We start from the raw sequence: 24,771 nt of genomic DNA on the forward strand, positions 1-24,771 counted from the left end.
AAAATGTATTACTGAGTTGAAAGAAGTGGATTCTGGTGCATGGTTTTGAAACCGCAGTCAGAAAAAAAATCACATCCATATCAACATGTTTATAATCCCCGGGGCTGTCGTTCTGGTCAAAAAATGAAAATTCTAAAAGTTCCTGTTTTTCTGCTTTAAACTCTAGGTACACATCCAAAATGTATTACTGAGTTGAAAGAAGTGGATTCTGGTGCATGGTTTTGAAACCAAAGTCAGAAAAAAAATCACATCCATATCAACATTTTTATAACCCCCGGGTCTGTCGTTTTAGTCAAAAAATGAAAATTCTAAAAGTTCCGTTTTTTCTGCTTTAAACTCTAGGTACACATCCAAAATGTATTACTGACTTGAAAGAAGTGGATTCTGGTGCATGGTTTTGAATCCGCAGTCAGAAAAAAAATCACATCCATATCAACATGTTTATAACCCCCGGGGCTGTCGTTCTGGTCAAAAAATCAAAATTCTAAAAGTTCCTGTTTTTCTGCTTTAAACTCTAGGTACACATCCAAAATGTATTACTGAGTTGAAAGAAGTGGATTCTGGTGCATGGTTTTGAAACCGCAGTCAGAAAAAAAATCACATCCATATCAACATGTTTATAACCCCCGGGGCTGTCGTTCTGGTCAAAAAATGAAAATTCTAAAAGTTCCTGTTTTTCTGCTTTAAACTCTAGGTACACATCCAAAATTTATTACTGAGTTGAAAGAAGTGGATTCTGGTGCATGGTTTTGAAACCGCAGTCAGAAAAAAAATCACAACCATATCAACATTTTTATAACCCCCGGGGCTGTCGTTTTGGTCAAAAAATGAACATTCTAAAAGTTCCGGTTTTTCTGCTTTAAACTCTAGGTACACATCCAAAATGTATTACTGAGTTGAAAGAAGTGGATTCTGGTGCATGGTTTTGAAACCAAAGTCAGAAAAAAAATCACATCCATATCAACATTTTTATAACCCCCGGGTCTGTCGTTTTAGTCAAAAAATGAAAATTCTAAAAGTTCCGTTTTTTCTGCTTTAAACTCTAGGTACACATCCAAAATGTATTACTGAGTTGAAAGAAGTGGATTCTGGTGCATGGTTTTGAAACCGCAGTCAGAAAAAAAATCACATCCATATCAACATGTTTATAACCCCCGGGGCTGTCGTTTTGGTCAAAAAATGAAAATTCTAAAAGTTCAGTTTTTTCTGCTTTAAACTCTAGGTACACATCCAAAATGTATTACTGAGTTGAAAGAAGTGGATTCTGGTGCATGGTTTTGAAACCGCAGTCAGAAAAAAAAATCACATATATATCAACATTTTTATAACCCCCGGGTCTGTCGTTTTAGTCAAAAAATGAAAATTCTAAAAGTTCCGTTTTTTCTGCTTTAAACTCTAGGTACACATCCAAAATGTATTACTGAGTTGAAAGAAGTGGATTCTGGTGCATGGTTTTGAAACCGCAGTCAGAAAAAAAATCACATCCATATCAACATGTTTATAACCCCCGGGTCTGTCGTTTTAGTCAAAAAATGAAAATTCTAAAAGTTCAGTTTTTTCTGCTTTAAACTCTAGGTACACATCCAAAATGTATTACTGAGTTGAAAGAAGTGGATTCTGGTGCATGGTTTTGAAACCGCAGTCAGAAAAAAAATCACATCCATATCAACATGTTTATAATCCCCGGGGCTGTCGTTCTGGTCAAAAAATGAAAATTCTAAAAGTTCCTGTTTTTCTGCTTTAAACTCTAGGTACACATCCAAAATGTATTACTGAGTTGAAAGAAGTGGATTCTGGTGCATGGTTTTGAAACCGCAGTCAGAAAAAAAATCACATCCATATCAACATGTTTATAACCCCCGGGGCTGTCGTTTTGGTCATAAAATGAAAATTCTAAAAGTTCAGTTTTTTCTGCTTTAAACTCTAGGTACACATCCAAAATGTATTACTGACTTGAAAGAAGTGGATTCTGGTGCATGGTTTTGAAACCGCAGTCAGAAAAAAAAATCACATATATATCAACATTTTTATAACTCCCGGGGCTGTCGTTTTGGTCAAAAAATGAAAATTCTAAAAGTTCCTATTTTTCTGCTTTAAACTCTAGGTACACATCCAAAATGTATTACTGAGTTGAAAGAAGTGGATTCTGGTGCATGGTTTTGAAACCGCAGTCAGAAAAAAAAATCACATATATATCAACATTTTTATAACTCCCGGGGCTGTCGTTTTGGTCAAAAAATGAAAATTCTAAAAGTTCCTGTTTTTCTGCTTTAAACTCTAGGTACACATCCAAAATGTATTACTGAGTTGAAAGAAGTGGATTCTGGTGCATGGTTTTGAAACCGCAGTCAGAAAAAAAAATCACATCCATATCAACATGTTTATAACCCCCGGGGCTGTCGTTTTGGTCAAAAAATGAAAATTCTAAAAGTTCCTGTTTTTCTGCTTTAAACTCTAGGTACACATCCAAAATGTATTACTGAGTTGAAAGAAGTGGATTCTGGTGCAAGGTTTTGAAACCGCAGTCAGAAAAAAAATCACATCCATATCAACATGTTTATAACCCCCGGGGCTGTCGTTTTGGTCAAAAAATGAAAATTCTAAAAGTTCCTGTTTTTCTGCTTTAAACTCTAGGTACACATCCAAAATGTATTACTGACTTGAAAGAAGTGCATTCTGGTGCATGGTTTTGAAACCGCAGTCAGAAAAAAAATCACAACCATATCAACATGTTTATAACCCCCGGGGCTGTCGTTTTGGTCAAAAAATGAAAATTCTAAAAGTTCCTGTTTTTCTGCTTTAAACTCTAGGTACACATCCAAAATGTATTACTGACTTGAAAGAAGTGCATTCTGGTGCATGGTTTTGAAACCGCAGTCAGAAAAAAAATCACAACCATATCAACATGTTTATAACCCCCGGGGCTGTCGTTTTGGTCAAAAAATGAAAATTCTAAAAGTTCAGTTTTTTCTGCTTTAAACTCTAGGTACACATCCAAAATGTATTACTGACTTGAAAGAAGTGGATTCTGGTGCATGGTTTTGAAACCGCAGTCAGAAAAAAAATCACATATATATCAACATTTTTATAACTCCCGGGGCTGTCGTTTTGGTCAAAAAATGAAAATTCTAAAAGTTCCTGTTTTTCTGCTTTAAACTCTAGGTACACATCCAAAATGTATTACTGAGTTGAAAGAAGTGGATTCTGGTGCATGGTTTTGAAACCGCAGTCAGAAAAAAAATCACATCCATATCAACATGTTTATAACCCCCGGGGCTGTCGTTCTGGTCAAAAAATGAAAATTCTAAAAGTTCCTGTTTTTCTGCTTTAAACTCTAGGTACACATCCAAAATGTATTACTGACTTGAAAGAAGTGCATTCTGGTGCATGGTTTTGAAACCGCAGTCAGAAAAAAAATCACATCCATATCAACATGTTTATAACCCCCGGGGCTGTCGTTTTGGTCAAAAAATGAAAATTCTAAAAGTTCCTGTTTTTCTGCTTTAAACTCTAGGTACACATCCAAAATGTATTACTGAGTTGAAAGAAGTGGATTCTGGTGCATGGTTTTGAAACCGCAGTCAGAAAAAAAATCACATCCATATCAACATGTTTATAACCCCCGGGGCTGTCGTTTTGGTCAAAAAATGAAAATTCTAAAAGTTCCTGTTTTTCTGCTTTAAACTCTAGGTACACATCCAAAATGTATTACTGAGTTGAAAGAAGTGGATTCTGGTGCATGGTTTTGAAACCGCAGTCAGAAAAAAAATCACATATATATCAACATTTTTATAACTCCCGGGGCTGTCGTTTTGGTCAAAAAATGAAAATTCTAAAAGTTCCTGTTTTTCTGCTTTAAACTCTAGGTACACATCCAAAATGTATTACTGAGTTGAAAGAAGTGGATTCTGGTGCAAGGTTTTGAAACCGCAGTCAGAAAAAAAATCACATCCATATCAACATGTTTATAACCCCCGGGGCTGTCGTTTTGGTCAAAAAATGAAAATTCTAAAAGTTCCTGTTTTTCTGCTTTAAACTCTAGGTACACATCCAAAATGTATTACTGAGTTGAAAGAAGTGGATTCTGGTGCATGGTTTTGAAACCGCAGTCAGAAAAAAAATCACATCCATATCAACATGTTTATAACCCCCGGGGCTGTCGTTTTGGTCAAAAAATGAAAATTCTAAAAGTTCCTGTTTTTCTGCTTTAAACTCTAGGTACACATCCGAAATGTATTACTGACTTGAAAGAAGTGGATTCTGGTGCATGGTTTTGAAACCGCAGTCAGAAAAAAAATCACATCCATATCAACATGTTTATAATCCCCGGGGCTGTCGTTCTGGTCAAAAAATGAAAATTCTAAAAGTTCCTGTTTTTCTGCTTTAAACTCTAGGTACACGTCCAAAATGTATTACTGACTTGAAAGAAGTGCATTCTGGTGCATGGTTTTGAAACCGCAGTCAGAAAAAAAATCACATCCATATCAACATGTTTATAACCCCCGGGGCTGTCGTTCTGGTCAAAAAATGAAAATTCTAAAAGTTCCTGTTTTTCTGCTTTAAACTCTAGGTACACATCCAAAATGTATTACTGACTTGAAAGAAGTGCATTCTGGTGCATGGTTTTGAAACCGCAGTCAGAAAAAAAATCACAACCATATCAACATGTTTATAACCCCCGGGGCTGTCGTTTTGGTCAAAAAATGAAAATTCTAAAAGTTCCTGTTTTTCTGCTTTAAACTCTTGGTACACATCCAAAATGTATTACTGACTTGAAAGAAGTGCATTCTGGTGCATGGTTTTGAAACCGCAGTCAGAAAAAAAATCACATCCATATCAACATGTTTATAACCCCCGGGGCTGTCGTTCTGGTCAAAAAATGAAAATTCTAAAAGTTCAATTTTTTCTGCTTTAAACTCTAGGTACACATCCAAAATGTATTACTGACTTGAAAGAAGTGGATTCTGGTGCATGGTTTTGAAACCGCAGTCAGAAAAAAAAATCACATATATATCAACATTTTTATAACTCCCGGGGCTGTCGTTTTGGTCAAAAAATGAAAATTCTAAAAGTTCCTGTTTTTCTGCTTTAAACTCTAGGTACACATCCAAAATGTATTACTGAGTTGAAAGAAGTGGATTCTGGTGCATGGTTTTGAAACCGCAGTCAGAAAAAAAAATCACATCCATATCAACATGTTTATAATCCCCGGGGCTGTCGTTTTGGTCAAAAAATGAAAATTCTAAAAGTTCCTGTTTTTCTGCTTTAAACTCTAGGTACACATCCAAAATGTATTACTGAGTTGAAAAAAGTGCATTCTGGTGCATGGTTTTGAAACCGCAATCAGAAAAAAAATCACATCCATATCAACATGTTTATAACCCCCGGGGCTGTCGTTCTGGTCAAAAAATGAAAATTCTAAAAGTTCCTGTTTTTCTGCTTTAAACTCTAGGTACACATCCAAAATGTATTACTGACTTGAAAGAAGTGCATTCTGGTGCATGGTTTTGAAACCGCAGTCAGAAAAAAAATCACAACCATATCAACATGTTTATAACCCCCGGGGCTGTCGTTTTGGTCAAAAAATGAAAATTCTAAAAGTTCAGTTTTTTCTGCTTTAAACTCTAGGTACACATCCGAAATGTATTACTGACTTGAAAGAAGTGGATTCTGGTGCATGGTTTTGAAACCGCAGTCAGAAAAAAAATCACATATATATCAACATTTTTATAACTCCCGGGGCTGTCGTTTTGGTCAAAAAATGAAAATTCTAAAAGTTCCTGTTTTTCTGCTTTAAACTCTAGGTACACATCCAAAATGTATTACTGAGTTGAAAGAAGTGGATTCTGGTGCATGGTTTTGAAACCGCAGTCAGAAAAAAAATCACATCCATATCAACATGTTTATAACCCCCGGGGCTGTCGTTCTGGTCAAAAAATGAAAATTCTAAAAGTTCCTGTTTTTCTGCTTTAAACTCTAGGTACACATCCAAAATGTATTACTGAGTTGAAAGAAGTGGATTCTGGTGCATGGTTTTGAAACCGCAGTCAGAAAAAAAATCACATATATATCAACATTTTTATAACTCCCGGGGCTGTCGTTTTGGTCAAAAAATGAAAATTCTAAAAGTTCCTGTTTTTCTGCTTTAAACTCTAGGTACACATCCAAAATGTATTACTGAGTTGAAAGAAGTGGATTCTGGTGCAAGGTTTTGAAACCGCAGTCAGAAAAAAAATCACATCCATATCAACATGTTTATAAACCCCGGGGCTGTCGTTTTGGTCAAAAAATGAAAATTCTAAAAGTTCCTGTTTTTCTGCTTTAAACTCTAGGTACACATCCAAAATGTATTACTGAGTTGAAAGAAGTGGATTCTGGTGCATGGTTTTGAAACCGCAGTCAGAAAAAAAATCACATCCATATCAACATGTTTATAACCCCCGGGGCTGTCGTTTTGGTCAAAAAATGAAAATTCTAAAAGTTCCTGTTTTTCTGCTTTAAACTCTAGGTACACATCCGAAATGTATTACTGACTTGAAAGAAGTGGATTCTGGTGCATGGTTTTGAAACCGCAGTCAGAAAAAAAAATCACATATATATCAACATTTTTATAACTCCCGGGGCTGTCGTTTTGGTCAAAAAATGAAAATTCTAAAAGTTCCTGTTTTTCTGCTTTAAACTCTAGGTACACATCCAAAATGTATTACTGAGTTGAAAGAAGTGGATTCTGGTGCATGGTTTTGAAACCGCAGTCAGAAAAAAAAATCACATCCATATCAACATGTTTATAACCCCCGGGGCTGTCGTTTTGGTCAAAAAATGAAAATTCTAAAAGTTCCTGTTTTTCTGCTTTAAACTCTAGGTACACATCCAAAATGTATTACTGAGTTGAAAGAAGTGGATTCTGGTGCATGGTTTTGAAACCGCAGTCAGAAAAAAAATCACATCCATATCAACATGTTTATAACCCCCGGGGCTGTCGTTTTGGTCAAAAAATGAAAATTCTAAAAGTTCCTGTTTTTCTGCTTTAAACTCTAGGTACACATCCAAAATGTATTACTGACTTGAAAGAAGTGCATTCTGGTGCATGGTTTTGAAACCGCAGTCAGAAAAAAAATCACAACCATATCAACATGTTTATAACCCCCGGGGCTGTCGTTTTGGTCAAAAAATGAAAATTCTAAAAGTTCCTGTTTTTCTGCTTTAAACTCTAGGTACACATCCAAAATGTATTACTGACTTGAAAGAAGTGCATTCTGGTGCATGGTTTTGAAACCGCAGTCAGAAAAAAAATCACATATATATCAACATTTTTATAACTCCCGGGGCTGTCGTTTTGGTCAAAAAATGAAAATTCTAAAAGTTCCTGTTTTTCTGCTTTAAACTCTAGGTACACATCCAAAATGTATTACTGAGTTGAAAGAAGTGGATTCTGGTGCATGGTTTTGAAACCGCAGTCAGAAAAAAAATCACATCCATATCAACATGTTTATAACCCCCGGGGCTGTCGTTTTGGTCAAAAAATGAAAATTCTAAAAGTTCCTGTTTTTCTGCTTTAAACTCTTGGTACACATCCAAAATGTATTACTGACTTGAAAGAAGTGCATTCTGGTGCATGGTTTTGAAACCGCAGTCAGAAAAAAAATCACATCCATATCAACATGTTTATAACCCCCGGGGCTGTCGTTCTGGTCAAAAAATGAAAATTCTAAAAGTTCAATTTTTTCTGCTTTAAACTCTAGGTACACATCCAAAATGTATTACTGACTTGAAAGAAGTGGATTCTGGTGCATGGTTTTGAAACCGCAGTCAGAAAAAAAAATCACATATATATCAACATTTTTATAACTCCCGGGGCTGTCGTTTTGGTCAAAAAATGAAAATTCTAAAAGTTCCTGTTTTTCTGCTTTAAACTCTAGGTACACATCCAAAATGTATTACTGAGTTGAAAGAAGTGGATTCTGGTGCATGGTTTTGAAACCGCAGTCAGAAAAAAAAATCACATCCATATCAACATGTTTATAACCCCCGGGGCTGTCGTTTTGGTCAAAAAATGAAAATTCTAAAAGTTCCTGTTTTTCTGCTTTAAACTCTAGGTACACATCCAAAATGTATTACTGAGTTGAAAGAAGTGGATTCTGGTGCAAGGTTTTGAAACCGCAGTCAGAAAAAAAATCACATCCATATCAACATGTTTATAACCCCCGGGGCTGTCGTTTTGGTCAAAAAATGAAAATTCTAAAAGTTCCTGTTTTTCTGCTTTAAACTCTAGGTACACATCCAAAATGTATTACTGAGTTGAAAGAAGTGGATTCTGGTGCATGGTTTTGAAACCGCAGTCAGAAAAAAAATCACATCCATATCAACATGTTTATAACCCCCGGGGCTGTCGTTTTGGTCAAAAAATGAAAATTCTAAAAGTTCCTGTTTTTCTGCTTTAAACTCTAGGTACACATCCAAAATGTATTACTGACTTGAAAGAAGTGCATTCTGGTGCATGGTTTTGAAACCGCAGTCAGAAAAAAAATCACAACCATATCAACATGTTTATAACCCCCGGGGCTGTCGTTTTGGTCAAAAAATGAAAATTCTAAAAGTTCCTGTTTTTCTGCTTTAAACTCTAGGTACACATCCAAAATGTATTACTGACTTGAAAGAAGTGCATTCTGGTGCATGGTTTTGAAACCGCAGTCAGAAAAAAAATCACAACCATATCAACATGTTTATAACCCCCGGGGCTGTCGTTTTGGTCAAAAAATGAAAATTCTAAAAGTTCAGTTTTTTCTGCTTTAAACTCTAGGTACACATCCAAAATGTATTACTGACTTGAAAGAAGTGGATTCTGGTGCATGGTTTTGAAACCGCAGTCAGAAAAAAAATCACATATATATCAACATTTTTATAACTCCCGGGGCTGTCGTTTTGGTCAAAAAATGAAAATTCTAAAAGTTCCTGTTTTTCTGCTTTAAACTCTAGGTACACATCCAAAATGTATTACTGAGTTGAAAGAAGTGGATTCTGGTGCATGGTTTTGAAACCGCAGTCAGAAAAAAAATCACATCCATATCAACATGTTTATAACCCCCGGGGCTGTCGTTTTGGTCAAAAAATGAAAATTCTAAAAGTTCCTGTTTTTCTGCTTTAAACTCTAGGTACACATCCAAAATGTATTACTGAGTTGAAAGAAGTGCATTCTGGTGCATGGTTTTGAAACCGCAGTCAGAAAACAAATCACAACCATATCAACATGTTTATAACCCCCGGGGCTGTCGTTTTGGTCAAAAAATGAAAATTCTAAAAGTTCAGTTTTTTCTGCTTTAAACTCTAGGTACACATCCAAAATGTATTACTGACTTGAAAGAAGTGGATTCTGGTGCATGGTTTTGAAACCGCAGTCAGAAAAAAAAATCACATATATATCAACATTTTTATAACTCCCGGGGCTGTCGTTTTGGTCAAAAAATGAAAATTCTAAAAGTTCCTATTTTTCTGCTTTAAACTCTAGGTACACATCCAAAATGTATTACTGAGTTGAAAGAAGTGGATTCTGGTGCATGGTTTTGAAACCGCAGTCAGAAAAAAAATCACATCCATATCAACATGTTTATAACCCCCGGAGCTGTCGTTTTGGTCAAAAAATGAAAATTCTAAAAGTTCCTGTTTTTCTGCTTTAAACTCTAGGTACACATCCAAAATGTATTACTGACTTGAAAGAAGTGGATTCTGGTGCATGGTTTTGAAACCGCAGTCAGAAAAAAAAATCACATATATATCAACATTTTTATAACTCCCGGGGCTGTCGTTTTGGTCAAAAAATGAAAATTCTAAAAGTTCCTATTTTTCTGCTTTAAACTCTAGGTACACATCCAAAATGTATTACTGAGTTGAAAGAAGTGGATTCTGGTGCATGGTTTTGAAACCGCAGTCAGAAAAAAAATCACATCCATATCAACATGTTTGTAACCCCCGGGCTGTCGTTTTGGTCAAAAAATGAAAATTCTAAAAGTTCCTGTTTTTCTGCTTTAAACTCTAGGTACACATCCAAAATGTATTACTGAGTTGAAAGAAGTGGATTCTGGTGCATGGTTTTGAAACCGCAGTCAGAAAAAAAATCACATCCATATCAACATGTTTATAACCCCCGGGCCTGTCGTTTTGGTCAAAAAATGAAAATTCTAAAAGTTCCTGTTTTTCTGCTTTAAACTCTAGGTACACATCCAAAATGTATTACTGAGTTGAAAGAAGTGGATTCTGGTGCATGGTTTTGAAACCGCAGTCAGAAAAAAAATCACATATATATCAACATTTTTATAACTCCCGGGGCTGTCGTTTTGGTCAAAAAATGAAAATTCTAAAAGTTCCTGTTTTTCTGCTTTAAACTCTAGGTACACATCCAAAATGTATTACTGAGTTGAAAGAAGTGGATTCTGGTGCAAGGTTTTGAAACCGCAGTCAGAAAAAAAATCACATCCATATCAACATGTTTATAACCCCCGGGGCTGTCGTTTTGGTCAAAAAATGAAAATTCTAAAAGTTCCTGTTTTTCTGCTTTAAACTCTAGGTACACATCCAAAATGTATTACTGAGTTGAAAGAAGTGGATTCTGGTGCATTGTTTTGAAACCGCAGTCAGAAAAAAAATCACATCCATATCAACATGTTTATAACCCCCGGGGCTGTCGTTTTGGTCAAAAAATGAAAATTCTAAAAGTTCCTGTTTTTCTGCTTTAAACTCTAGGTACACATCCAAAATGTATTACTGACTTGAAAGATGTGCATTCTGGTGCATGGTTTTGAAACCGCAGTCAGAAAAAAAATCACAACCATATCAACATGTTTATAACCCCCGGGGCTGTCGTTTTGGTCAAAAAATTAAAATTCTAAAAGTTCAGTTTTTTCTGCTTTAAACTCTAGGTACACATCCAAAATGTATTACTGACTTGAAAGAAGTGGATTCTGGTGCATGGTTTTGAAACCGCAGTCAGAAAAAAAAATCACATATATATCAACATTTTTATAACTCCCGGGGCTGTCGTTTTGGTCAAAAAATGAAAATTCTAAAAGTTCCTATTTTTCTGCTTTAAACTCTAGGTACACATCCAAAATGTATTACTGAGTTGAAAGAAGTGGATTCGGGTGCATGGTTTTGAAACCGCAGTCAGAAAAAAAATCACATCCATATCAACATGTTTATAACCCCCGGGGCTGTCGTTTTGGTCAAAAAATGAAAATTCTAAAAGTTCCTGTTTTTCTGCTTTAAACTCTAGGTACACATCCAAAATGTATTACTGAGTTGAAAGAAGTGGATTCTGGTGCATGGTTTTGAAACCGCAGTCAGAAAAAAAATCACATCCATATCAACATGTTTATAACCCCCGGGGCTGTCGTTCTGGTCAAAAAATTAAAATTCTAAAAGTTCCTGTTTTTCTGCTTTAAACTCTAGGTACACATCCAAAATGTATTACTGACTTGAAAGAAGTGCATTCTGGTGCATGGTTTTGAAACCGCAGTCAGAAAAAAAATCACAACCATATCAACATGTTAACCCCCGGGGCTGTCGTTTTGGTCAAAAAATGAAAATTCTAAAAGTTCAGTTTTTTCTGCTTTAAACTCTAGGTACACATCCAAAATGTATTACTGACTTGAAAGAAGTGGATTCTGGTGCATGGTTTTGAAACCGCAGTCAGAAAAAAAATCACATATATATCAACATTTTTATAACTCCCGGGGCTGTCGTTTTGGTCAAAAAATGAAAATTCTAAAAGTTCCTGTTTTTCTGCTTTAAACTCTAGGTACACATCCAAAATGTATTACTGAGTTGAAAGAAGTGGATTCTGGTGCAAGGTTTTGAAACCGCAGTCAGAAAAAAAATCACATCCATATCAACATGTTTATAACCCCCGGGGCTGTCGTTTTGGTCAAAAAATGAAAATTCTAAAAGTTCCTATTTTTCTGCTTTAAACTCTAGGTACACATCCAAAATGTATTACTAAGTTGAAAGAAGTGGATTCTGGTGCATGGTTTTGAAACCGCAGTCAGAAAAAAAATCACATCCATATCAACATGTTTATAACCCCCGGGGCTGTCGTTCTGGTCAAAAAATGAAAATTCTAAAAGTTCCTGTTTTTCTGCTTTAAACTCTAGGTACACATCCAAAATGTATTACTGACTTGAAAGAAGTGCATTCTGGTGCATGGTTTTGAAACCGCAGTCAGAAAAAAAATCACAACCATATACACATGTTTATAACCCCCGGGGCTGTCGTTTTGGTCAAAAAATGAAAATTCTAAAAGTTCCTGTTTTTCTGCTTTAAACTCTAGGTACACATCCAAAATGTATTACTGACTTGAAAGAAGTGCATTCTGGTGCATGGTTTTGAAACCGCAGTCAGAAAAAAAATCACAACCATATCAACATGTTTATAACCCTCGGGGCTGTCGTTTTGGTCAAAAAATGAAAATTCTAAAAGTTCAGTTTTTTCTGCTTTAAACTCTAGGTACACATCCAAAATGTATTACTGACTTGAAAGAAGTGGATTCTGGTGCATGGTTTTGAAACCGCAGTCAGAAAAAAAAATCACATATATATCAACATTTTTATAACTCCCGGGGCTGTCGTTTTGGTCAAAAAATGAAAATTCTAAAAGTTCCTATTTTTCTGCTTTAAACTCTAGGTACACATCCAAAATGTATTACTGAGTTGAAAGAAGTGGATTCTGGTGCATGGTTTTGAAACCGCAGTCAGAAAAAAAATCACATCCATATCAACATGTTTATAACCCCCGGGCTGTCGTTTTGGTCAAAAAATGAAAATTCTAAAAGTTCCTGTTTTTCTGCTTTAAACTCTAGGTACACATCCAAAATGTATTACTGAGTTGAAAGAAGTGGATTTTGGTGCATGGTTTTGAAACCGCAGTCAGAAAAAAAATCACATCCATATCAACATGTTTATAACCCCCGGGCCTGTCGTTTTGGTCAAAAAATGAAAATTCTAAAAGTTCCTGTTTTTCTGCTTTAAACTCTAGGTACACATCCAAAATGTATTACTGAGTTGAAAGAAGTGGATTCTGGTGCATGGTTTTGAAACCGCAGTCAGAAAAAAAATCACATATATATCAACATTTTTATAACTCCCGGGGCTGTCGTTTTGGTCAAAAAATGAAAATTCTAAAAGTTCCTGTTTTTCTGCTTTAAACTCTAGGTACACATCCACATCCAAAATGTATTACTGAGTTGAAAGAAGTGGATTCTGGTGCAAGGTTTTGAAACCGCAGTCAGAAAAAAAATCACATCCATATCAACATGTTTATAACCCCCGGGGCTGTCGTTTTGGTCAAAAAATGAAAATTCTAAAAGTTCCTGTTTTTCTGCTTTAAACTCTAGGTACACATCCAAAATGTATTACTGACTTGAAAGAAGTGCATTCTGGTGCATGGTTTTGAAACCGCAGTCAGAAAAAAAATCACAACCATATCAACATGTTTATAACCCTCGGGGCTGTCGTTTTGGTCAAAAAATGAAAATTCTAAAAGTTCAGTTTTTTCTGCTTTAAACTCTAGGTACACATCCAAAATGTATTACTGACTTGAAAGAAGTGGATTCTGGTGCATGGTTTTGAAACCGCAGTCAGAAAAAAAAATCACATATATATCAACATTTTTATAACTCCCGGGGCTGTCGTTTTGGTCAAAAAATGAAAATTCTAAAAGTTCCTATTTTTCTGCTTTAAACTCTAGGTACACATCCAAAATGTATTACTGAGTTGAAAGAAGTGGATTCTGGTGCATGGTTTTGAAACCGCAGTCAGAAAAAAAATCACATCCATATCAACATGTTTATAACCCCCGGGCTGTCGTTTTGGTCAAAAAATGAAAATTCTAAAAGTTCCTGTTTTTCTGCTTTAAACTCTAGGTACACATCCAAAATGTATTACTGAGTTGAAAGAAGTGGATTCTGGTGCATGGTTTTGAAACCGCAGTCAGAAAAAAAATCACATCCATATCAACATGTTTATAACCCCCGGGCCTGTCGTTTTGGTCAAAAAATGAAAATTCTAAAAGTTCCTGTTTTTCTGCTTTAAACTCTAGGTACACATCCAAAATGTATTACTGAGTTGAAAGAAGTGGATTCTGGTGCATGGTTTTGAAACCGCAGTCAGAAAAAAAATCACATATATATCAACATTTTTATAACTCCCGGGGCTGTCGTTTTGGTCAAAAAATGAAAATTCTAAAAGTTCCTGTTTTTCTGCTTTAAACTCTAGGTACACATCCACATCCAAAATGTATTACTGAGTTGAAAGAAGTGGATTCTGGTGCAAGGTTTTGAAACCGCAGTCAGAAAAAAAATCACATCCATATCAACATGTTTATAACCCCCCGGGGCTGTCGTTTTGGTCAAAAAATGAAAATTCTAAAAGTTCCTGTTTTTCTGCTTTAAACTCTAGGTACACATCCAAAATGTATTACTGAGTTGAAAGAAGTGGATTCTGATGCATTGTTTTGAAACCGCAGTCAGAAAAAAAATCACATCCATATCAACATGTTTATAACCCCCGGGGCTGTCGTTTTGGTCAAAAAATGAAAATTCTAAAAGTTCCTGTTTTTCTGCTTTAAACTCTAGGTACACATCCAAAATGTATTACTGACTTGAAAGATGTGCATTCTGGTGCATGGTTTTGAAACCGCAGTCAGAAAAAAAATCACAACCATATCAACATGTTTATAACCCCCGGGGCTGTCGTTTTGGTCAAAAAATTAAAATTCTAAAAGTTCAGTTTTTTCTGCTTTAAACTCTAGGTACACATCCAAAATGTATTACTGACTTGAAAGAAGTGGATTCTGGTGCATGGTTTTGAAACCGCAGTCAGAAAAAAAAATCACATATATATCAACATTTTTATAACTCCCGGGGCTGTCGTTTTGGTCAAAAAATGAAAATTCTAAAAGTTCCTATTTTTCTGCTTTAAACTCTAGGTACACATCCAAAATGTATTACTGAGTTGAAAGAAGTGGATTCTGGTGCATGGTTTTGAAACCGTAGTCAGAAAAAAAATCACATCCATATCAACATGTTTATAACCCCCGGGGCTGTCGTTTTGGTCAAAAAATGAAAATTCTAAAAGTTCCTGTTTTTCTGCTTTAAACTCTAGGTACACATCCAAAATGTATTACTGAGTTAAAAGAAGTGGATTCTGGTGCATGGTTTTGAAACCGCAGTCAGAAAAAAAATCACATCCATATCAACATGTTTATAACCCCCGGGGCTGTCGTTCTGGTCAAAAAATTAAAATTCTAAAAGTTCCTGTTTTTCTGCTTTAAACTCTAGGTACACATCCAAAATGTATTACTGACTTGAAAGAAGTGCATTCTGGTGCATGGTTTTGAAACCGCAGTCAGAAAAAAAATCACATCCATATCAACATGTTTATAACCCCCGGGGCTGTCGTTCTGGTCAAAAAATGAAAATTCTAAAAGTTCCTGTTTTTCTGCTTTAAACTCTAGGTACACATCCAAAATGTATTACTGACTTGAAAGAAGTGCATTCTGGTGCATGGTTTTGAAACCGCAGTCAGAAAAAAAATCACAACCATATACACATGTTTATAACCCCCGGGGCTGTCGTTTTGGTCAAAAAATGAAAATTCTAAAAGTTCCTGTTTTTCTGCTTTAAACTCTAGGTACACATCCAAAATGTATTACTGACTTGAAAGAAGTGCATTCTGGTGCATGGTTTTGAAACCGCAGTCAGAAAAAAAATCACAACCATATCAACATGTTTATAACCCTCGGGGCTGTCGTTTTGGTCAAAAAATGAAAATTCTAAAAGTTCAGTTTTTTCTGCTTTACACTCTAGGTACAAATCCAAAATGTATTACTGACTTGAAAGAAGTGGATTCTGGTGCATGGTTTTGAAACCGCAGTCAGAAAAAAAAAATCACATATATATCAACATTTTTATAACTCCCGGGGCTGTCGTTTTGGTCAAAAAATGAAAATTCTAAAAGTTCCTATTTTTCTGCTTTAAACTCTAGGTACACATCCAAAATGTATTACTGAGTTGAAAGAAGTGGATTCTGGTGCATGGTTTTGAAACCGCAGTCAGAAAAAAAATCACATCCATATCAACATGTTTATAACCCCCGGGGCTGTCGTTTTGGTCAAAAAATGAAAATTCTAAAAGTTCCTGTTTTTCTGCTTTAAACTCTAGGTACACATCCAAAATGTATTACTAAGTTGAAAGAAGTGGATTCTGGTGCATGGTTTTGAAACCGCAGTCAGAAAAAAAATCACATCCATATCAACATGTTTATAACCCCCGGGGCTGTCGTTCTGGTCAAAAAATGAAAATTCTAAAAGTTCCTGTTTTTCTGCTTTAAACTCTAGGTACACATCCAAAATGTATTACTGACTTGAAAGAAGTGCATTCTGGTGCATGATTTTGAAACCGCAGTCAGAAAAAAAATCACAACCATATACACATGTTTATAACCCCCGGGGCTGTCGTTTTGGTCAAAAAATGAAAATTCTAAAAGTTCCTGTTTTTCTGCTTTAAACTCTAGGTACACATCCAAAATGTATTACTGACTTGAAAGAAGTGCATTCTGGTGCATGGTTTTGAAACCGCAGTCAGAAAAAAAATCACAACCATATCAACATGTTTATAACCCTCGGGGCTGTCGTTTTGGTCAAAAAATGAAAATTCTAAAAGTTCAGTTTTTTCTGCTTTACACTCTAGGTACAAATCCAAAATGTATTACTGACTTGAAAGAAGTGGATTCTGGTGCATGGTTTTGAAACCGCAGTCAGAAAAAAAAATCACATATATATCAACATTTTTATAACTCCCGGGGCTGTCGTTTTGGTCAAAAAATGAAAATTCTAAAAGTTCCTATTTTTCTGCTTTAAACTCTAGGTACACATCCAAAATGTATTACTGAGTTGAAAGAAGTGGATTCTGGTGCATGGTTTTGAAACCGCAGTCAGAAAAAAAATCACATCCATATCAACATGTTTATAACCCCCGGGGCTGTCGTTTTGGTCAAAAAATGAAAATTCTAAAAGTTCCTGTTTTTCTGCTTTAAACTCTAGGTACACATCCAAAATGTATTACTGAGTTGAAAGAAGTGGATTCTGGTGCATGGTTTTGAAACCGCAGTCAGAAAAAAAATCACATCCATATCAACATGTTTATAACCCCCGGGGCTGTCGTTCTGGTCAAAAAATGAAAATTCTAAAAGTTCCTGTTTTTCTGCTTTAAACTCTAGGTACACATCCAAAATGTATTACTGACTTGAAAGAAGTGCATTCTGGTGCATGGTTTTGAAACCGCAGTCAGAAAAAAAATCACAACCATATCAACATGTTTATAACCCCCGGGGCTGTCGTTTTGGTCAAAAAATGAAAATTCTAAAAGTTCAGTTTTTTCTGCTTTAAACTCTAGGTACACATCCAAAATGTATTACTGACTTGAAAGAAGTGGATTCTGGTGCATGGTTTTGAAACCGCAGTCAGAAAAAAAAATCACATATATATCAACATTTTTATAACTCCCGGGGCTGTCGTTTTGGTCAAAAAATGAAAATTCTAAAAGTTCCTATTTTTCTGCTTTAAACTCTAGGTACACATCCAAAATGTATTACTGACTTGAAAGAAGTGGATTCTGGTGCATGGTTTTGAAACCGCAGTCAGAAAAAAAATCACATCCATATCAACATGTTTATAACCCCCGGGGCTGTCGTTTTGGTCAAAAAATGAAAATTCTAAAAGTTCCTGTTTTTCTGCTTTAAACTCTAGGTACACATCCAAAATGTATTACTGAGTTGAAAGAAGTGGATTCTGGTGCATGGTTTTGAAACCGCAGTCAGAAAAAAAATCACATCCATATCAACATGTTTATAACCCCCGGGGCTGTCGTTTTGGTCAAAAAATGAAAATTCTAAAAGTTCCTGTTTTTCTGCTTTAAACTCTAGGTACACATCCAAAATGTATTACTGAGTTGAAAGAAGTGGATTCTGGTGCATGGTTTTGAAACCGCAGTCAGAAAAAAAATCACATCCATATCAACATGTTTATAACCCCCGGGGCTGTCGTTCTGGTCAAAAAATGAAAATTCTAAAAGTTCCTGTTTTTCTGCTTTAAACTCTAGGTACACATCCAAAATGTATTACTGACTTGAAAGAAGTGCATTCTGGTGCATGGTTTTGAAACCGCAGTCAGAAAAAAAATCACAACCATATACACATGTTTATAACCCCCGGGGCTGTCGTTTTGGTCAAAAAATGAAAATTCTAAAAGTTCCAGTTTTTCTGCTTTAAACTCTAGGTACACATCCAAAATGTATTACTGACTTGAAAGAAGTGCATTCTGGTGCATGGTTTTGAAACCGCAGTCAGAAAAAAAATCACAACCATATCAACATGTTTATAACCCTCGGGGCTGTCGTTTTGGTCAAAAAATGAAAATTCTAAAAGTTCAGTTTTTTCTGCTTTAAACTCTAGGTACACATCCAAAATGTATTACTGACTTGAAAGAAGTGGATTCTGGTGCATGGTTTTGAAACCGCAGTCAGAAAAAAAAATCACATATATATCAACATTTTTATAACTCCCGGGGCTGTCGTTTTGGTCAAAAAATGAAAATTCTAAAAGTTCCTATTTTTCTGCTTTAAACTCTAGGTACACATCCAAAATGTATTACTGAGTTGAAAGAAGTGGATTCTGGTGCATGGTTTTGAAACCGCAGTCAGAAAAAAAATCACATCCATATCAACATGTTTATAACCCCCGGGGCTGTCGTTTTGGTCAAAAAATGAAAATTCTAAAAGTTCCTGTTTTTCTGCTTTAAACTCTAGGTACACATCCAAAATGTATTACTGAGTTGAAAGAAGTGGATTCTGGTGCATGGTTTTGAAACCGCAGTCAGAAAAAAAATCACATCCATATCAACATGTTTATAACCCCCGGGGCTGTCGTTCTGGTCAAAAAATGAAAATTCTAAAAGTTCCTGTTTTTCTGCTTTAAACTCTAGGTACACATCCAAAATGTATGACTGACTTGAAAGAAGTGCATTCTGGTGCATGGTTTTGAAACCGTAGTCAGAAAAAAAATCACAACCATATCAACATGTTTATAACCCCCGGGGCTGTCGTTTTGGTCAAAAAATGAAAATTCTAAAAGTTCAGTTTTTTCTGCTTTAAACTCTAGGTACACATCCAAAATGTATTACTGACTTGAAAGAAGTGGATTCTGGTGCATGGTTTTGAAACCGCAGTCAGAAAAAAAAATCACATATATATCAACATTTTTATAACTCCCGGGGCTGTTGTTTTGGTCAAAAAATGAAAATTCTAAAAGTTCCTGTTTTTCTGCTTTAAACTCTAGGTACACATCCAAAATGTATTACTGAGTTGAAAGAAGTGGATTCTGGTGCAAGGTTTTGAAACCGCAGTCAGAAAAAAAATCACATCCATATCAACATGTTTATAACCCCCGGGGCTGTCGTTTTGGTCAAAAAATGAAAATTCTAAAAGTTCCTGTATTTCTGCTTTAAACTCTAGGTACACATCCAAAATGTATTACTGAGTTGAAAGAAGTGGATTCTGGTGCATGGTTTTGAAACCGCAAAACCAGGCTGTCGTTCTGGTCAAAAAATGAAAATTCTAAAAGTTCCTGTTTTTCTGCTTTAAACTCTAGGTACACATCCAAAATGTATTACTGACTTGAAAGAAGTGCATTCTGGTGCATGGTTTTGAAACCGCAGTCAGAAAAAAAATCACATCCATATCAACATGTTTATAAACCCCCGGGGCTGTCGTTTTGGTCAAAAAATGAAAATTCTAAAAGTTCCTGTTTTTCTGCTTTAAACTCTAGGTACACATCCAAAATGTATTACTGAGTTGAAAGAAGTGGATTCTGGTGCATGGTTTTGAAACCGCAGTCAGAAAAAAAATCACATCCATATCAACATGTTTATAACCCCCGGGGCTGTCGTTCTGGTCAAAAAATGAAAATTCTAAAAGTTCCTGTTTTTCTGCTTTAAACTCTAGGTACACATCCAAAATGTATTACTGACTTAAAAGAAGTGCATTCTGGTGCATGGTTTTGAAACCGCAGTCAGAAAAAAAATCACAACCATATACACATGTTTATAACCCCCGGGGCTGTCGTTTTGGTCAAAAAATGAAAATTCTAAAAGTTCCTGTTTTTCTGCTTTAAACTCTAGGTACACATCCAAAATGTATTACTGACTTGAAAGAAGTGCATTCTGGTGCATGGTTTTGAAACCGCAGTCAGAAAAAAAATCACAACCATATCAACATGTTTATAACCCTCGGGGCTGTCGTTTTGGTCAAAAAATGAAAATTCTAAAAGTTCAGTTTTTTCTGCTTTAAACTCTAGGTACACATCCAAAATGTATTACTGACTTGAAAGAAGTGGATTCTGGTGCATGGTTTTGAAACCGCAGTCAGAAAAAAAAATCACATATATATCAACATTTTTATAACTCCCGGGGCTGTCGTTTTGGTCAAAAAATGAAAATTCTAAAAGTTCCTATTTTTCTGCTTTAAACTCTAGGTACACATCCAAAATGTATTACTGAGTTGAAAGAAGTGGATTCTGGTGCATGGTTTTGAAACCGCAGTCAGAAAAAAAATCACATCCATATCAACATGTTTATAACCCCCGGGGCTGTCGTTTTGGTCAAAAAATGAAAATTCTAAAAGTTCCTGTTTTTCTGCTTTAAACTCTAGGTACACATCCAAAATGTATTACTGAGTTGAAAGAAGTGGATTCTGGTGCATGGTTTTGAAACCGCAGTCAGAAAAAAAATCACATCCATATCAACATGTTTATAACCCCCGGGGCTGTCGTTCTGGTCAAAAAATGAAAATTCTAAAAGTTCCTGTTTTTCTGCTTTAAACTCTAGGTACACATCCAAAATGTATTACTGACTTGAAAGAAGTGCATTCTGGTGCATGGTTTTGAAACCGCAGTCAGAAAAAAAATCACAACCATATCAACATGTTTATAACCCCCGGGGCTGTCGTTTTGGTCAAAAAATGAAAATTCTAAAAGTTCCTATTTTTCTGCTTTAAACTCTAGGTACACATCCAAAATGTATTACTGAGTTGAAAGAAGTGGATTCTGGTGCATGGTTTTGAAACCGCAGTCAGAAAAAAAATCACATCCATATCAACATGTTTATAACCCCCGGGGCTGTCGTTTTGGTCAAAAAATGAAAATTCTAAAAGTTCCTGTTTTTCTGCTTTAAACTCTAGGTACACATCCAAAATGTATTACTGAGTTGAAAGAAGTGGATTCTGGTGCATGGTTTTGAAACCGCAGTCAGAAAAAAAATCACATCCATATCAACATGTTTATAACCCCCGGGGCTGTCGTTCTGGTCAAAAAATGAAAATTCTAAAAGTTCCTGTTTTTCTGCTTTAAACTCTAGGTACACATCCAAAATGTATTACTGACTTTAAAGAAGTGCATTCTGGTGCATGGTTTTGAAACCGCAGTCAGAAAAAAAATCACAACCATATCAACATGTTTATAACCCCCGGGGCTGTCGTTTTGGTCAAAAAATGAAAATTCTAAAAGTTCAGTTTTTTCTGCTTTAAACTCTAGGTACACATCCAAAATGTATTACTGACTTGAAAGAAGTGGATTCTGGTGCATGGTTTTGAAACCGCAGTCAGAAAAAAAAATCACATATATATCAACATTTTTATAACTCCCGGGGCTGTTGTTTTGGTCAAAAAATGAAAATTCTAAAAGTTCCTGTTTTTCTGCTTTAAACTCTAGGTACACATCCAAAATGTATTACTGAGTTGAAAGAAGTGGATTCTGGTGCAAGGTTTTGAAACCGCAGTCAGAAAAAAAATCACATCCATATCAACATGTTTATAACCCCGGGGCTGTCGTTTTGGTCAAAAAATGAAAATTCTAAAAGTTCCTGTTTTTCTGCTTTAAACTCTAGGTACACATCCAAAATGTATTACTGAGTTGAAAGAAGTGGATTCTGGTGCATGGTTTTGAAACCGCAAAACCAGGCTGTCGTTCTGGTCAAAAAATGAAAATTCTAAAAGTTCCTGTTTTTCTGCTTTAAACTCTAGGTACACATCCAAAATGTATTACTGACTTGAAAGAAGTGCATTCTGGTGCATGGTTTTGAAACCGCAGTCAGAAAAAAAATCACAACCATATCAACATGTTTATAACCCCCGGGGCTGTCGTTTTGGTCAAAAAATGAAAATTCTAAAAGATCCTGTTTTTCTGCTTTAAACTCTAGGTACACATCCAAAATGTATTACTGACTTGAAAGAAGTGGATTCTGGTGCATGGTTTTGAAACCGCAGTCAGAAAACAAAATCACATATATATCAACATTTTTATAACACCCTGGGCTGTCGTTTTGGTCAAAAAATGAAAATTCTAAAAGTTCCTATTTTTCTGCTTTAAACTCTAGATACACATCCAAAATGTATTACTGAGTTGAAAGAAGTGGATTCTGGTGCATGGTTTTGAAACCGCAGTCAGAAAAAAAAATCACATATATATCAACATTTTTATAACTCCCGGGGCTGTCGTTTTGGTCAAAAAATGAAAATTCTAAAAGTTCCTATTTTTCTGCTTTAAACTCTAGGTACACATCCAAAATGTATTACTGACTTGAAAGAAGTGGATTCTGGTGCATGGTTTTGAAACCGCAGTCAGAAAAAAAATCACATCCATATCAACATGTTTATAACCCCCGGGGCTGTCGTTTTGGTCAAAAAATGAAAATTCTAAAAGTTCCTGTTTTTCTGCTTTAAACTCTAGGTACACATCCAAAATGTATTACTGAGTTGAAAGAAGTGGATTCTGGTGCATGGTTTTGAAACCGCAGTCAGAAAAAAAATCACATCCATATCAACATGTTTATAACCCCCGGGGCTGTCGTTTTGGTCAAAAAATGAAAATTCTAAAAGTTCCTGTTTTTCTGCTTTAAACTCTAGGTACACATCCAAAATGTATTACTGAGTTGAAAGAAGTGGATTCTGGTGCATGGTTTTGAAACCGCAGTCAGAAAAAAAATCACATCCATATCAACATGTTTATAACCCCCGGGGCTGTCGTTCTGGTCAAAAAATGAAAATTCTAAAAGTTCCTGTTTTTCTGCTTTAAACTCTAGGTACACATCCAAAATGTATTACTGACTTGAAAGAAGTGCATTCTGGTGCATGGTTTTGAAACCGCAGTCAGAAAAAAAATCACAACCATATACACATGTTTATAACCCCCGGGGCTGTCGTTTTGGTCAAAAAATGAAAATTCTAAAAGTTCCAGTTTTTCTGCTTTAAACTCTAGGTACACATCCAAAATGTATTACTGACTTGAAAGAAGTGCATTCTGGTGCATGGTTTTGAAACCGCAGTCAGAAAAAAAATCACAACCATATCAACATGTTTATAACCCTCGGGGCTGTCGTTTTGGTCAAAAAATGAAAATTCTAAAAGTTCAGTTTTTTCTGCTTTAAACTCTAGGTACACATCCAAAATGTATTACTGACTTGAAAGAAGTGGATTCTGGTGCATGGTTTTGAAACCGCAGTCAGAAAAAAAAATCACATATATATCAACATTTTTATAACTCCCGGGGCTGTCGTTTTGGTCAAAAAATGAAAATTCTAAAAGTTCCTATTTTTCTGCTTTAAACTCTAGGTACACATCCAAAATGTATTACTGACTTGAAAGAAGTGGATTCTGGTGCATGGTTTTGAAACCGCAGTCAGAAAAAAAATCACATCCATATCAACATGTTTATAACCCCCGGGGCTGTCGTTTTGGTCAAAAAATGAAAATTCTAAAAGTTCCTGTTTTTCTGCTTTAAACTCTAGGTACACATCCAAAATGTATTACTGAGTTGAAAGAAGTGGATTCTGGTGCATGGTTTTGAAACCGCAGTCAGAAAAAAAATCACATCCATATCAACATGTTTATAACCCCCGGGGCTGTCGTTCTGGTCAAAAAATGAAAATTCTAAAAGTTCCTGTTTTTCTGCTTTAAACTCTAGGTACACATCCAAAATGTATTACTGACTTGAAAGAAGTGGATTCTGGTGCATGGTTTTGAAACCGTAGTCAGAAAAAAAATCACAACCATATCAACATGTTTATAACCCCCGGGGCTGTCGTTTTGGTCAAAAAATGAAAATTCTTAAAGTTCAGTTTTTTCTGCTTTAAACTCTAGGTACACATCCAAAATGTATTACTGACTTGAAAGAAGTGGATTCTGGTGCATGGTTTTGAAACCGCAGTCAGAAAAAAAAATCACATATATATCAACATTTTTATAACTCCCGGGGCTGTTGTTTTGGTCAAAAAATGAAAATTCTAAAAGTTCCTGTTTTTCTGCTTTAAACTCTAGGTACACATCCAAAATGTATTACTGAGTTGAAAGAAGTGGATTCTGGTGCAAGGTTTTGAAACCGCAGTCAGAAAAAAAATCACATCCATATCAACATGTTTATAACCCCCGGGGCTGTCGTTTTGGTCAAAAAATGAAAATTCTAAAAGTTCCTGTTTTTCTGCTTTAAACTCTAGGTACACATCCAAAATGTATTACTGAGTTGAAAGAAGTGGATTCTGGTGCATGGTTTTGAAACCGCAAAACCAGGCTGTCGTTCTGGTCAAAAAATGAAAATTCTAAAAGTTCCTGTTTTTCTGCTTTAAACTCTAGGTACACATCCAAAATGTATTACTGACTTGAAAGAAGTGCATTCTGGTGCA

Source organism: Crinia signifera, chromosome 11 (genome assembly GCF_055691185.1).
Source record: "Crinia signifera chromosome 11, ASM5569118v1, whole genome shotgun sequence".
Lineage (NCBI taxonomy): Eukaryota > Metazoa > Chordata > Amphibia > Anura > Myobatrachidae > Crinia > Crinia signifera.